Source organism: Sceloporus occidentalis, unplaced genomic scaffold (assembly GCF_023333645.1).
Source record: "Sceloporus occidentalis isolate IW3139 unplaced genomic scaffold, rSceOcc1.0.p SCAF_1, whole genome shotgun sequence".
Taxonomy (NCBI): Eukaryota; Metazoa; Chordata; class Lepidosauria; order Squamata; family Phrynosomatidae; genus Sceloporus; species Sceloporus occidentalis.
Window position 1 is genome coordinate 273,260,821 of NW_028316981.1, and position 16,095 is coordinate 273,276,915.

The following is a 16,095-nucleotide window of genomic DNA, read 5'->3' on the forward strand; positions in this document are numbered from 1 at the left end:
ATGACACCAAATTAGGAGTAGCAGCTAATACCCCTGAGGAGAGGATCAATATTCAAAATGACCTTAAAAGATTAGAAAGTTGGGCCAAATCTAACAAAATTATTTTCAACATGGAGAAATGTATGGTACTGCACTTATAGCAATAGCAAGTACATTTCTATATTGCTTATCGTGCACTGAAGCACTCCCTAAGAGGTTTACAAAGTGCAAGCTAATTGCTCTCAACAATCTGGGTATTCATTTTTACATCCTATGGAATGATGCAAGCTTGGGCCTTTTCACTGGTATTGAACTTGCAAACTTATGGTTTAACCACTGCGCCACCAGGGCTCTTAGGGTGGAAAATGAAATGAATAGATATAGGATGGAGGAAACTTGTCTTAACAAGACTACATGTGAAAAGGATCTAGGAGTCCTACTAGACCACAAGTTGAACATGAGTCAACAGTATGATGCGGCAGCTAAAAAGGCCAATGCTGTTTTAGGCTGCATCAGTAGAAGTGTAGTGTCTAGATGAAGTGAAGTAATAGTGCTATTGTCTCACCTGGAATACTGTGTCCAGTTCTGGGAACCACAATTCAAAAAGGATGTTGACAAATTACAAAGTGTCTAGAAGAGAGTGACCATGTCCTGTGAGGAACAGCTTAGGGAGCTGGGGATGTTTAGCCTGGATAAGAGATGGTTAAGAGGTGATATGATAGCTTGTTCAAATATTTGAAGGGGTGTCACACTGAGGTTAGAGCAAGCTTGTTTTCTGCTGCTCCATAGACTAAAACACAGACCAATGGATGCAAGCTCCATGAACAGAGATTCCACCTCAACATTAAGAGGAACCTCCTGACAGTAAGAGCTGTTCGACAGTGGAACACACTGTTTCAGAGAGTGGTGGAGTCTCATTCCTTGAAGGTCTTTAAACAAAGGCTGGATGGTCATCTGTCGGGGGTGCTTTGGTTCTGAGTTCCTGCATAGCAGAGTGTTGGACTGGATGGCCGTTGTGGTCTCAACTCTATGATTCTATGCTTCTAACCTATTACAACCCAAATGCGAACTTGCCACAAGATATGCCAAGATTTGTTCAAGTTTTCCTTCCTCTGAGACTGCCCTGTACAGATGGGCCAAAAAGCACGTACTCAGTATGTGCTAGGGTTGCCTGGGAGCATCCTTTTCAGACACTCCCTAACACTAGTACGTACTGAGTACATCAAAATGGCGGCGCCCTGTCTACATGGGTGCTGCCATTTTGACATAACAGCCGCATCGCGTCCAAACAGCGTGGCGTGGCCGTTATGTACTGGTGCCTCTGAAGGGCGTTTGTGGCACCCTTTCAGCGGTGCTGAAAGGAGCTCCAAAACAGCTCCTTTTGTGCCGCGTATCGCTGGTGTGGTCTTTACATGGCTGCGCCAGCAATACTGAAGAGAAAGGGGCCGAGTGGCCCCTTTCTCTGTCTCCCTGCCGCTGTCGGGGTGTCCTTGGGGCATTAAGCCCCAAGGACACCCCTTTCCAGGCCGTGGGGAAGTGGCATTTTGCTGCTTCCCTGAGGCCTGGAAAAGTGGCGAATCGGGGCCTCCATGGCTGCCACTGTGGCAGCTCAGGCCCCGATCTGTCGGGGAAAGGGGCGGGTGCAGGCTGCCCCAACGGGGCAATCTGTATCCCACCTGAGAGCCTATTTCCACTATTGTTTGAATCGGACGGTGTCGAATCACAATCCGATTTAAACCACAATGGTTCCCACTTGGGAATCGATTTGGAATCTATTCCTAAGGGGGAGGGGCATGGTTTTCCCCCATTTACCCCATGTCAAAAAGGAGCTGTGTTTTCCCGCTTTTGGGGGGGCTGAATCGGTTTATTTGACAATAAATCAATTCAGCCCAGTGGGAATCCAGGGCGGATTCAAATCCGCCCTGGCAGCCCCTCTCTGCTGTGCCTGCCTCCCACCCATACCTCCCTCCCTCCCTCCCTCCCTCCCTCCCTCCCTCCCTCCCTCCTTCCATCCTTCCTTCCTCTCCTCTTCCTCAGTCTTCCCTTCCTTCCCTCCTTCCCTCCTTCCTTCCTTCTTACCTCCTGCCTGGGGCCCCAGTGGTGGTGATGGCAATGGCGGTGGCAGAGAAGGCCACCAGCTGGGGTTCGTTGGACGTGTCTCTGTCCGGCATGCCTTAGTCCTCCAGTGATGTCCAGTGCCTCTGTCCTGGACATCGCTGGAGGACTAAGACACACCAGATGGAGACACATCCAATGAGCCCCAGCCGGCGGCCTTCTCCGCCGCTGCTGTTGCCTTCACCACCATGGGGGTCCCCAGGAAGGAGGTAAGATGGAGGGAAGGAAGGAATGAGGAGGAGGAGAGGAAGGAGGGAGGGAGGAAGGGAGGGAGGCATGGCAGGAGAGGCTGGGGAAGCCTCTCCTGCCATGACAAAAAGAAGCCTGTCAAAACAGGCATTTCGATTCCTGAAAGGAATCCTGAAACCGGCGCAAACATAGTGGAAACCACTGTGTTTGCTGAACTGGTTTCAGGATTCTGTTCAGGAACCAAATCTACAGGTAAGTGGAAATGGGCCCTGAGAGTGTGGGATTCATCCAAGGTCACTCAGTGGGTTTCCATGGCCATGGTGTCCAGAGTTTTAATCCAGTGCTCAAACCATTACATCACACTGGCTCTCCTTGTTAGTACACAAGGATAAATCTAATGTGGCATTAATAGTAATGACAGGACTATTTCCCCTTGCCCTAGCCTTCCACTGCATTAAAAATTGCTTTATAGCATTTCCCATTCTTCCCCAGATAGAACAGGTTTGTAGCATATATAGGGCAGCTCAATAGAAAGGAGAATTCCTCCCATTCTAGTGACATTTTCACTGGATATCACCTGCTCTCTGAGTCCCACTGAATCACCAATGAAGCCAAAGTTTATATTTGGCATGTTTTAGAGGATATCTAAAGAATACCTTGCATTGGATATCTTTTGAATCTCTATGAATCAGCCCAACTTGCTTACTAAATGCTTGCCAAACCTGCCTAGAATTGGATATCCTAGATGTATATAGGTGAGAAATCCCACAGTATTAGGATTGTTCGTTCTGATGCAGAATGCATTCTAACACTACCATTGTTCTCCTGTTTGAATAATGTGTCAACTCACTGTATATTCCCTGACTGGATCTGTAATATTTGTTCTAAAGTATCACAAATAGCGGATAAAAGAGAGAGGCTAAACAGACATGCAATCCCCAGAATTTCCCCCCTAGATTCTAGAATCTTGAAGGGTTATACCAATTGTAAAAGAAAATTAATAAAACCTGGTGAATATATTTTAGTGAAAACTTCCATTGGGGATATTTCCAACCTTTGGGTTACTGAAGTACAGGCATCATATAATTTGAACAGCTTGATTTTGCTTGGGAGAAAGACCTAGTGATTTGTCAGGCCTTGTTTGCAAGTAAATGTGGAGTCCCAGGTGACATTGTTCAGTTAATCAACCACCTGGGCTGGAAGATGTTCTGTGGATAATTGTTTAGACTATTTCTTCCATGTCACATGTTTGGCAATGCACAACCTATTCTGTAGCCAAGTGGATGAAGAGAGATGGCCACATGGGATTTTACATTCATCTTAGTTTTTCTCTTACATGCAGAGTTAACAAATGCCGAGTGTCCATCATGACAGCTTGTGGGGGGAGGAGAAATTAATGTCAGGAGCCTGAGAAATGAATGTTCAGTTACTTGGTTTTCACTCTTTTGTTTAACCTTATATTCCCTTCTCTATTTGTTTGGATCCAAGTCTGCCACACTCAAACACCTGTTTCCTGTAACAACCCTTATGGACCACTGAAAATGAAGTACTTCTTGTTTTCGCGTTTCTTGCTCTCTCAGATGGGAGGTGATGACCTCCCTGGGTTGGGAAGGGAAAAAAGAAAAGAAATACTGCAACTTGATAAAATGATTCAATATGTGTTCAGAGAATCTTAACAGAAGTGAAGAAATTACTCCCTCATACATTCATTTCTTTTACAACTGGAAAACACATTTATGAAAGAAAGCAGTTCACAGTCCTCAAAGTACTACACAACCAGCTTGGTATTTTATTTTCTGGGATTCTCATGTCAATACTCATTTTCTTGTCACAAATAAGTAAAATTTGTAAATTCGTAACCAGATGCTACATCCTAACATGCTAGGAGAAAAATAGTTGACATACATGTTAATACTAAATTCTTGAAGGTACTGTATTTTCTGGTGTATAAGACTACTTTTTAACCCAGGAAAATTTTCTCAAAAGTTGGGGGTCATCTTATACGCCGGGTGTTGCGTGAGAAGGACGACCTGCTCTCTTGACCCTTGCTCATCCTGGTTGACCGTTCAGGGAGGGGATATAATAACATCTTCATTACAGCTAATAATTAATACATCCCTTCGGGAGAGAATATTTCCATCCGCCTTAAAACAGGCTATAGTAAAACCACTTTTGAAGAAACCCTCCCTAGATCCCCTGCAGATGAGCAACTATAGACCGGTCTCCCTTTTACCATTCTTGGACAAGGTGATCGAGAGAGTGGTTGCCTTCCAACTATAAGCTTTCTTGGATGAAACCGATTATCTGGACCCATTTCAAACTGGCTTCCGAGCGGGATATGGAGTTGAAACTGCCATGGTCGCCTTAGTCGATGATCTCCGTCTGGGCATCGACAGGGGAAGTGTGACCCTGCTGGTGCTCTTGGACATCTCAGTGGCTTTCAATACCATTGACCATGGTTTCCTTCTGGAACGCCTGAGAGAGTTAGGTATCAATGGCACTGCGCTCCAGTGGCTCCGATCCTACCTCTTGGGAAGGTTCCAGATGGTGAGGCTGGGAGACAGTTGCTCTCGTAGAAGAGAGCTGACATCTGGCGTTCCTCAGGGCGCCATTCTGTCCCCCATGCTGTTTAAAATTTACATGAAGCCGCTGGGAGAGATCATCCAGAGCCATGGAGCATGGTGTTATAAGTACGCTGATGACACACAGATCTATCTCTCCATGTCTCCGACTGCTACAGTGACTAAGGATGGCACCTCTCCTTTGGATGCCTGCCTGGAGTCAGTAATGGGCTGGATGAGGAAAAACAAACTCAGGCTGAATCTGGAGAAAACAGAGGTACTAGTGATAGGCACCCCAAGTCCAGACAGGGAAATTTGCCATCCAGTCCTGGATGGGGTCACACTTCTCCTAAAGGACAAAGTTCACAGTTTGGGAGTACTCTTGGATTCATCTCTGCAGTTATCATCTCAAGTGGATGCGATGGCCAAGAGTGCTTGGTATCAGCTTCGGCTGATACACCAGCTGCGTCCCTCTCTGGACCGAAAGGACCTTGAAACAATTGTACATGCACTGGTAACCTCTCGCTTAGATTTCTGCAATGTGCTCTACATGGGGCTACCTTTGTACCAGGTTCGGAAGCTTCAATTAGTCCAAAATGCTGCAGCCAGATTGGTCGCCGGAACTTCAAGGTTGGACCATATAACACATGTTTTAAAATCTCTCCACTGGCTGCCAATTAGCTTTCAGGCTCAATACAAAGTGTTGGTTATTACTTATAAAGCCCTATATGGCTTGGGCCCAAGTTACTTGAGGGAACGCCTCTCCCTACACAATCCGCCTCGCACTCTCAGAACATCAGGGAAGTACATACTTGAGTACCCCAAGGTGAGACTGGAAACAACTCACCAAAGAACGTTTTCAGCGGTAATTCCGAAATATTGGAACAAACCTCCGGAAGAGATTCGACTTAGTCCCACGTTGGATGTGTTTAAGAAACTCCTGAAAACTCATCCCTTCCGTTTAGCATACCCTCCTGACTCTTCTTAAAGAAAACTATTACCTCACAGAAGTTACCTTAGATGTCTGGCCTGCGATTAAGATATTTAAGATAGTTTATATGATGTTTTTAACAGTTGTTTTATTCTTTGTAATTGTGATATATTTGATATGATGGTGTGTTACAGACCATCCGGGAACCGCAGCAGCCAAACAGCACAGTTCCTGGACACAGCAAAGAAGGAGCATGAAAATCGCGTTCCTTCTTGCAGCCCAGAAGAGACGCCACGAGGCGCTAGTCGCACACTCACAGCGTCACTTCCGCCGCACAACGTGCAGACGCAGAGCGTCTGTTACGTCAAAATGGCAGCGGCCGTGTGGAACGGCCGCCACCATTTGTTACGGACTCAGTCCGTGCTAGGGTTAGGGGCGTCTGGAAGAGATGCCCCTTTCTAACCTTAGCATGGACTGAGTCCGTCCTAGGGTGCCCGTTTGTAACGGGCCCATGTGAACCGCTTTGATCATGCTGGAAAAGCGGTATATAAATAAAGCTTTTATTATATTATATAAGGGTGAAACTTTTGAGCCGGATTGGAGAATCTGTGGTCACCGCATATTGTGGTGGGAGCTCAAAAACGGTTGCGGCCGCATACTCTCCATCTGTGGTGACCATATGAAAGCAGCAAAGGCGACGCTGTACAAGTACGGTAAAAGAAAATCTTGGAGACAGGGAGGGCTGGGCAGGCAGGGAGAGCTGACCAATCCAAGCAGGCTTTGTATACAACAAGGTTTCCTGCTAAGTACCTGCATGTCATAAGCATTTGAATTAAAATTACCATATTGAAATCAAATCTGATGTTTTTTTTAATTTTTATTTGGTGTGCGTTGGAAGAGGGGTAGTCTTATACGGCGAGTATATCCCAAACTCTATATTTTAACTGGAAAAGTTTGGGGCCGTCTTATACGCCCAGTCATCTTATACGCTGGAAAATACGGTATTTAAGTGTATTTTTTGATAACCATTGCTGCTAGCTGAAGAGGCCAGAACAGGATCATGACTGCAACATGTAAATAGGGAAGAAGGACCCTATGCTTGAACCATGTTAGGCTCAAAATGCAAAAACCAAAATGGCAATCCAGGCCTGTTTATATACATATAATTTTTAATTGTAAATTTTAAATGATAAATTCTAAATGTGTGACTTGACTGTTCTTTTAATTGATATTGTTTTTAATTGATTATGTGTTTTTAATTGATATTATATATTTGTTGGTCTGTTGCTGTTCCCTGCCTCAATCCATTGGGAGAGGCATGTAAGAATTCTTCTTGTTGTTGTTGTTAATATACAGTATTTCAAAATAGTCTTATTAATGGGATTGCTCTAGAATAGGCACACTGAGGGTTCTAGGTAGAATTTTTCTAAAGTAAGACTTAAGCACATGGAGTTTTCTTTACAAAAGGAATGGCAAATATGCAGCCCTTTGGATGTTAGAATACAACTCCCAGGATCACTCCTGTAACTTCAGCAACATCTAGACAGCCATCCCTGGATCTAATTCACTTCCTCAAACTGAAGGAACTCTTCTATATGCAGAACGTAGGCCTGGATCCAAACTGTTGAATTTACACATGACTTTTATTTAACATACATAGAAGATATGAACATAAGTGCAACAATCTTTGATATACTGAAATTACAAATGTTTTATATGAGATCTGGTATCTTACAATTATTCTTACAAAATCCTAATAGTCTTGAATTTAATTTTGTCAAGAATGAAGCAAAAGTCTCTTTAAAACATCTCTCAGCAGTTCTGACAGGCGGCGACTGAGGCAAGGGAGGGTTATTGCCAGTAGCTCTAAAGAGCTGAAGTTTCTCATAAAATTTATGTCTTTAAAAATTGCCTTTCACAAATGTGGCACATGTGAGAACATACTCAAGGAAGTGCAATAAATGAATACCCAAATGGATGCTTTTCCTTCCCATATGTGCTACTTAAACATAACTAGTCCTGTGATTTACTGCACTTTTGATGGCAGGTTTACTGCAGCACATTATTTCCCTAGGCTCCACTGTATCTGTATGTTATGTGTTATCTATAGGTGAGACAGAGGCAGTTCCCAACTTTACAAAGCAAAACCATTCAAAGGTTTCTGTACAAAGTATACATGCTGGAACAGTTTTACACAAATGTGTGTGGGAAGCACACCCTCTGTTTTTCTTGGCATTAAAGATTCATCCAGGCCATAAGCTTCAAGAGTGATCCATCATCAACAGCATTCTCTCCTCTTTTCCATAACTTTTGGAAACGTATATGTAGAGTCATCTCTGCCCATTTATAATAGAGAGCAGTCCTCCTTGTGTGCCAAGTATCTACTATCAGATCACTTGCTGTTTGGGAAGAGAGCGAATACACTATTGCACTATTACCTGGAACACACCCATCTGTCAATGGCCAAGAGCTTTAGGCGTTGTTCTACATGCATGTTTGAGAGGATAAATTTGGGTCATCTCATGCAAACAGTTATCTAGGATGTGGATTCCCATTCTACTGTTTGCTGTAATTACATTGCCAGTTTTCCACACAGTGTCACTCTTTACATAATCTCCACGCCTTCTGTCATGCTTTGCCTGCAGCTCTGTTAATCCTTCTTCAAATACTAAAGAAGAATAAGTACACCAACCAAACATGATAAGGGATTACTGTGTGTTGGCCTGTGAATTTAGCAATAGCATTTAGCATTTACATTTCTATATCACTTAATAGTAAACTCAGCACTCTCTAAGCAGTTTACAATCTGTAAGCTAATGGCTCCCAACAAGCTGGGTACTCATTTGGAATGCTGAGTCAACTTTGGAGCCCTGGGATTGAACTCACAACACTGTGGCTGCAGTAGTAACATTTAACCACTGCATCACCAGGGCTCAATCTACATATGAGGAAGAAGTACAAGTAGCCTAGTAAAGCCTCTAGGTTTTCAGAAGTTAAAACCAAAAATCCTTATGCAACCCTCTCACTTCAGAAAATGAGTATAATGGTGATTGAGCATGTTGGATGGTCACAAAACATTATGAGGAAAAAAATGGGGAGAAATGGGACTGGAAGGAAATAGCCTGAAAAGAAATGCCTGACTGGAACGCCCTAGGATAAAAATAGCTCAATCATTAATTTTTCAAACAAATCACTCTCTGGGGTCAGTGTTAGCTTTAATATACTGAGCGAACATGCCCTCTTCTCAAACAGAAGATATGAAGCATCACTCCTGTTATGTAAAATGGTGGCTGCAGCCTGCACCATGTCTGCAGGTGCTGAAAATAACCTTCTGAACCCCAGCATGTGCTCATCTCTGGTTTAGAATTATAGTTTCAAAGTCTTGTAAGATCATGTGCTATCTTTACAATGGTGTTTTGATCAACCATAATGTTTTCAGTTTTATGTCTCTCTTGGAACCATAAATAAGAGACATAGAGAAGAGACAGAATAAACAACGGGAAAATACAGGAGAGCTGCTAAATGAAGATAACAGTGTCTGGATGTCTTGTAAGCTTTTATAAATTAGGTAGTATAATTTTGCTATAAGGACCACACATGGAAACATCTCTAATTTTAGGAATGAAACCATTTTACTGCACAAAAAGAGTCTCTTAGAGAAAGATTATGAGGGTCAGCTCTGGTTAGTACTTGGCTAGTACCTGGTGCTGTTGGCTATATTTCAGAATAAGTAAATGGCAAAAACACCTCTGGGTATTCCTTGCCTTAGAAAACCCTATAAAATTCATGGGGTCACCATAAATCAGCAGGCAACTTGAAGCACACACAGACATACACCTGTTCAGATCTCCTTATTACACTTCCCATTTAATGTATCTATAAACAGTGCCTTTTCTGTAACATGAGCATGAACAACAACACATGCTCATGTTACAGAATGAGGTCTGGTTTATGGTAGGCCTATCACAGGGTTTTCTTGGCAAGATTTATCATGTATGTGCCATTGAACTCCTATGCTCAATGCCAGCAAACTACTTTGGGGACAAGTTCTGAAGCAAGAGTGTCACTACACATAAGACTTGATCTCCATACCCACCCATACCCATCTCAGCTGTGACAGCACTAGGCTACTAAAGGACAGCAAAATACATGAATTTGTTCACTAAAGCTAAAGTGTTTCCTCGGGTATCCTGCTAATAATCACCAAGAGCCTGCACCTGGAGATGTAGCTATGATCATGGGCCTATGTCACCATAACTTCCTCTCTTAACTGTCTTCACATTCCCCCCCCCCCCACAAATAAACCCCCTACATTAGAAGACAGACTGCTACTCACAACAGAAGGATTTTTGAGACAATGGAGAGCAGCATCCTGAGTAGTGATGCTTCCAGCCCTCTCCTTGACGAGGTGTGATGTGACAAACAGCTGACATGACCCTGCAGGAATCCTGCTCTGAATGTTACCCGATAAAGTATCTTTCATCTTTCAGTGCCTGACTCTCCAGTGCCTCAAAAATCTTTGAGGTGGGGGGGGGGGGGGCTTGACTTTGGAGGTGGGTTTCCGGGAGCATTTTTATGAATTCCAGTGGTTATGATTCCGTACGTCTACTTGCTGCTGTCTATTCCATCCGTTTTGCAATACGTTTGCCATACCTATGTTCATTTAGCACCAACCACTCCAATCCTAGTGCTACTTCCTCCAAGAAAGACACAACCTCTGGGAGACCAGCTGAAGCCCATCTTGAATTTTAGCATATTTTAACATATAATCACCAGTAAATCATGCCATTCTTCAAATGGCCTGTGTGTGTGCATTTTCCTTTTGGTCTCTTTGATCAGTTGCCACAGTCTTCTCCTTGTCATGGTCTACAGTTCACATTTGAATGAAAAGACAAAATGGTTAGTTTACATTAATGACAACATTTTACATCCTCTTCCTTTTAATGCAACACTATAACAACTTTTTTTTTGGTTTGTCAGTACGCTGTAGCAGTTGCTTTCTTATTTCTTTTTTTTTAAAGTACTTTTATAACTTTGCATTTTAAATTTTGTCTCCCTTTAGGGTGTTCTGCTTTCTCTTTCTACATTTGACATGATTTAAAATAATCATTGAGAAATGTTGAAAAGATCTATTAGTCATCATAAGCTTTCATCACATCCAGAGGATTAGCCAGAAGGCACAAAAGGCTCTTGTTTAACTTTGTCAATCTGTCACATGCAAAACTTCAGATGAGACAAACCTCCAGGTGATTTTAGGGTTTAGTTCTTTTTGTTGTTTTTTTTTTCAAAATCCCATTAAGAAATATGCTCATGAAAGATTATGAATGGCAGATGTCCAAAGAGAAGTGGGCAAAATAGTATAAATCAGAGAGGGGTATAGTTATAAAAACTTTAAAATAGTTATGAATATTAACTATGAAAGAACCAAAGTTTCCCTCATATTTCTCTTCAGAATACCAAGAATTTCATATTCATGCAGTTAATATTATTTTCACTAAACAGTTGGCCCTTCATTTCCACTATCCATTCCAGACCCACCCCCCTGTGGATACCAAAATTGGTGGATGCTCAAGTTATGTGGTACTCAATGATGGAGCATGCGTGTAGTCACACCATGATTAGGAACAACAGAGCATCAATGGAGGCATGTGCACATGGCCACTCCGCCATTGGCGATAGCTCCCATTGTCCTCAGTGGCAACATAGCTGCATTAGGGACAATGGGGTTTAATGGTGGTATGGCTGCATGCATGCACCACCATGGGACAATGAGGGCTGTCCCTAATAGCAACCATGCGCACATGCCACCACTCGGGCCGTTCACAGTTGCTTGAATCCAGGGATGGCAAATCCGCAGATATGAACTGTAACATGAAACAAAAACACCATATAAAATTAACAAAAATTAAATTGGAAGAAATCAATAGTAGGGGGAAAATATTGATGTACCATTTATAATTACTGTTACACGTTAATATGATGGCTATTGGCTTCCATGTCAATGGAGAAGTGAATCCATTCCTGGTTGCTTTTCTTAACTTTAGAGGGATCATCTAAGGCAGTGGTTTGGAACCTTTGGTCTTCCATTTGTTTTGGACTTCAGCTTCCAGAAACCCCACATAATTTGGCCAACAGTCAGGAATTATGGAAGCTGAAGTCCAAATCATTTGGAGGACCAAAGAGTGGGAACCTTTATCTAAGGCGCTGAACTTTTCTTTTAGGAGGGAGGCTAGGGTTCAGCATCTTGGATAGTGCCTCTAACATGCAGGCTAAATGGAATGAACTCATATCACTCCCACTAACATGGAAACCATATTGCTGCTGTATTTATTTAAGATGGGATATATCCACTGGCATCACTGGGGTTGGCATCACGGTATGGTAACGCATGGTGTCACTCCCCCTCCATTGACCTCTTCCCACATCACACCGTACAGAATCCTTAGGAATGTTTTTGGACTAACGTCACTCATATATTGTAATTCCCATGTATCACTGATTGTAATGATAATAGTTATGACATAAACAACTAGCAAAATTAAAATTATAGCTTTAAATTACAATATCATATGAACAGCCTAAATATATTTACATGTAAAGTAGGGCCTTTGAAAGCCCTGGTGTTCCCAATGGTGGTGCATGCACATGATTGAGCCACCATAAGGGAAAATAGAATGAGATCCTGCTTTTTTGGTATCTGCAGGGGGGACCATAATAGATTCTCCGTGGACACCAAAGTCCAACAGTACATAGTTTCATGTGGCTAAAGTAAAAAATTGGTAAGATGTGATGCTTTTAAAGAAAAATTTAAAATAATAAAACTATTAAAAATTGGGATGTGAATTTTTCTCTATTGCTAACTTGTTTGTACAATTCTTATAGCTATTGTGGGGACAGAGAGAAATTGCTAACCCTTGCATATTTTGATTTCCTTTTCTGCTGTTTGGAAATTTATCTTCCATAGGCCTTGAGGGAGAGGCTTGCCCAAGGGCACCCTATGTGCCCAGCGATGGAGTCTTGATTTGAGTGACAGCCAAGCTATAAGATAGGGCAGAATTTGTTCAGGAGCCCAGTTCTACCACTGACTGTGAAAGGTTGATGGACCTTATGAGCAAAAAGGATGTAATGCTTCTCTGCCATGTAGCATCTGCTGCGTCATTTATCACCAATAAAGCTTATGCTATAGCTTTATTGTTCGGCACCAAAAGAACTCTTGGAGAGGCCAGGAACTCTACCCAATTCTGGTATGAGATGGCTTAAAAAGCCAGCAGTAAGCAAAAGAATCAGCTTCCCAACTTCCTTGTAAACTTGGACAGTTTTGGAATTCATTCTCAGAGCCTTCAAATGGTATGTTCTCAGTCAGTTCAGTTCCGCACATGATGGCTCCTTATAAGCATGCTACCCAGTCCATGCCTGAATGCAGTAACTGTTTCACATATAACCTATAATATGATGCAGCATAAGCAGTTACATGACTGACCAGTTCACACAGTTAGTAGATCGCCCTGACCATAATGTTTCTATCTTGCTGAACAGACAAATATAAGGAGCCGGGAAAAATAAAAAAACACAGGTAGTGGTTTTTGTTTTTAAATTTTGTAAACCCCTACCTCCAGGAATGTTATTGAATGGTGAAGTATGATAAAGTGAATAAAGTTGGGGATTTGTGTTGTCTTTTCAAGTAAAAGAAGGAAGAGGAGAGAGGGCTATACCTGTGAGCTTTATATAGCTTTAAATTACAGTATCATACACACGTATCATACAAAGCACAGGGGCTCTGTCAACACAAAAATGGGTTACAATTTTATTTTTCAGCCCTCTGTGTGCTTCATTTTGTGCTCCACCTCATTAAGAGTACTAATCATCCCATACCTGTAACTCAACCTCCACATGAATGGAGGAACTCCCACAGATTGAAAATACTCAAGGTTTGAGACACAAGCAAAAATGTGCAATGCAAGCACAATAGAGAACAGCATTTCACTTTTTTATTTTGTTGAACAGCAAGAAAATTGTCTTACAATATATTGTTTGTCACTTATGATTGATTAAGGTAATGCCAATCTCTTACTGAAATACTCCATTTTAGACATTAATGTGCATAATGGTAGTGATCTAAGGGAAATTGTCAAATCTTTCTTGGATGGAATTTGGCATCTTGACCAGTTACAAACGTTACTCATACTTAGGTTCTTGAATTTGCTCTAAAATGAGGAAGTGTGAGACAGCTGCCTCAGGCACCAGATTTTGGGTGCTATGAAAGGGCAAGCAGGCAAATAGTTAGCTATTTGATTTGGGATTGTATTTTTACAGGCAGGAATGGAAAGTGGTGGGGCCTGTGAGAATTTTTTTTCTGCCTCATGTGCCAAAATAACTTGGCTAGCTTTAAAGTACTATGTACCTTGTGTTGGAGGGACACCAGTTTCTGTTATGCCTCACACTATGTTTAGTCCTTCTGTCAATCTGTTGGAACACTCTGTGGAGCAATGATGTTTGCTAGGGAAATACCAGTAATACATTGGCATATCGCACCCCAAACCACCAAGCTGTGCTTCCAGTCAGCATGTTTTAGCACTGTGATAATTACTATCATTAGGCTGCATACTGTAAAGATTTCATCCTGATCTATTGTTATCTGTTGATACTTTTCAAGTTTAAAAAGTGTCTCTTGGATAATTTGTATTTTTAGAGACATTTCAAAATATATTACATTATATGTATGTATGTGCCTTCAAATCACCTGTCAATTTATGGCAATTCCATCAATTTCATACGGTTTTCTTAGGCAAGGAATATTCAGGGGTGGTTTTGCAAGTTCGTTTCTCTGAAATACAGGCCACAGTGGTCTCTCATCCAGGTATTACCGAGAGCTGACCTGAGCAATGAACTGACTTACTCAAAAACATATGAGCCGTGCATTCATAATGTATAGGGTGGATCCAAGTCAGACTGGATGGAACAAAACTGTGGATGGTCTCACATGAATAAAGAAGCGGGCAAGCTATTCCCTACTGCCATCAGAACTCACTATACCCCCTGAAAAACTATCCTGTAATATTCCAGGACTCTCTGAAACATCCTGGGTGGAGGCTCTGAGTGATGCAGGGTGGTGAGGAAACTGGAAAAAATTACACCCTGCCCCTTTTCCACCTGTGGGAGTATCCCATTTGTACAGCAGGATCCTTTGGTGGAGCTGACTCAGTTCCATTAATAGAAGGAACCATGTCCTCATGGAAATGAGTTCTGATCCATCCCAATGTGTTCATTGCAGGAAAGACTACTATAGTTACTGTACAGAGTGTAGTTTTAGAAACTGAAGCCAAAATGGAAAGGTTAAAGCATGAGTCAGTTTTATATGAACTCAGGTTCTTGAAGAATAGCAAAAAAATCTTTCTAAAAAAAAAAAGATGTGAAGAAATTATTCAACTATCCAAAAACATGGGTGTGGAGGCTCCAGGCCTTTTCTCTTTTTTGCCTACTTTCAGAATTGGAACAGAAAGAAGCCAGTGTGAAGTTGAAGGCTTTCATGGCCAGCATCCATAGTTTTTTGTGGGTTTTTGGGGCTATGTGGCGATGTTCTAGCAGAGTTTCTTCCTGACATTTCGCCAGCATCTGTGGCTGGTGTATTCAGAGAATCAGAGAATTCTGCTAGAACACGGCCACATAGCCTGACAAACCAAAGCCAACTTTTATTTGGAAAAGCTCAAACAATTTTGCTTGCTTTTTTATTGTTGGAGGTCAGGAGGAGGTGGAGGAGGATTATAATACCACATGACATTCAAATAAATGATTAATGGCAAAACGTGCTGGCTGTTGTTGTCGTTATTCTTAACCACCATCAAATCAACTTTGACTTACGGCAACCCTATGAATGCGAGATCTACAAGTCATCAACCACCCTTTTCAGGTCTTGCAGGCTCAGAGCCATGGCTTCCTTGTTTGAGTCTATCCATCTGTAATTTAGGCCCATTACAGACGGGCATAAAGTACGCGCTCCATGCATACTAGGGTTAGAAAGGGGCGTCACTTCCTGATGCCTAATACACGTGGAGCGCATAGAAAATGGCAGCGCCCTATGCACACGGGCACCTCCATGACTACGTCACGACCGTGCCGCCTCCAAATGAGGTGGTGCAGAAGTGATGTAGTCACGCTGCGCGAGAGCGCCTGGGGCGCTCTTTTGGTGGCACAGGAAGGAGCTCCGTTTTGGAGCTCCTTCCGTAATTTGCGTTGCTGGCGCAGCCTTTAGACGGCAGTGCCAGCGAGGCAAGGGAGAAAGGGGCTGAGTGGAAGGGGCCGAGTGGCCCCTTTCTCCTCCCC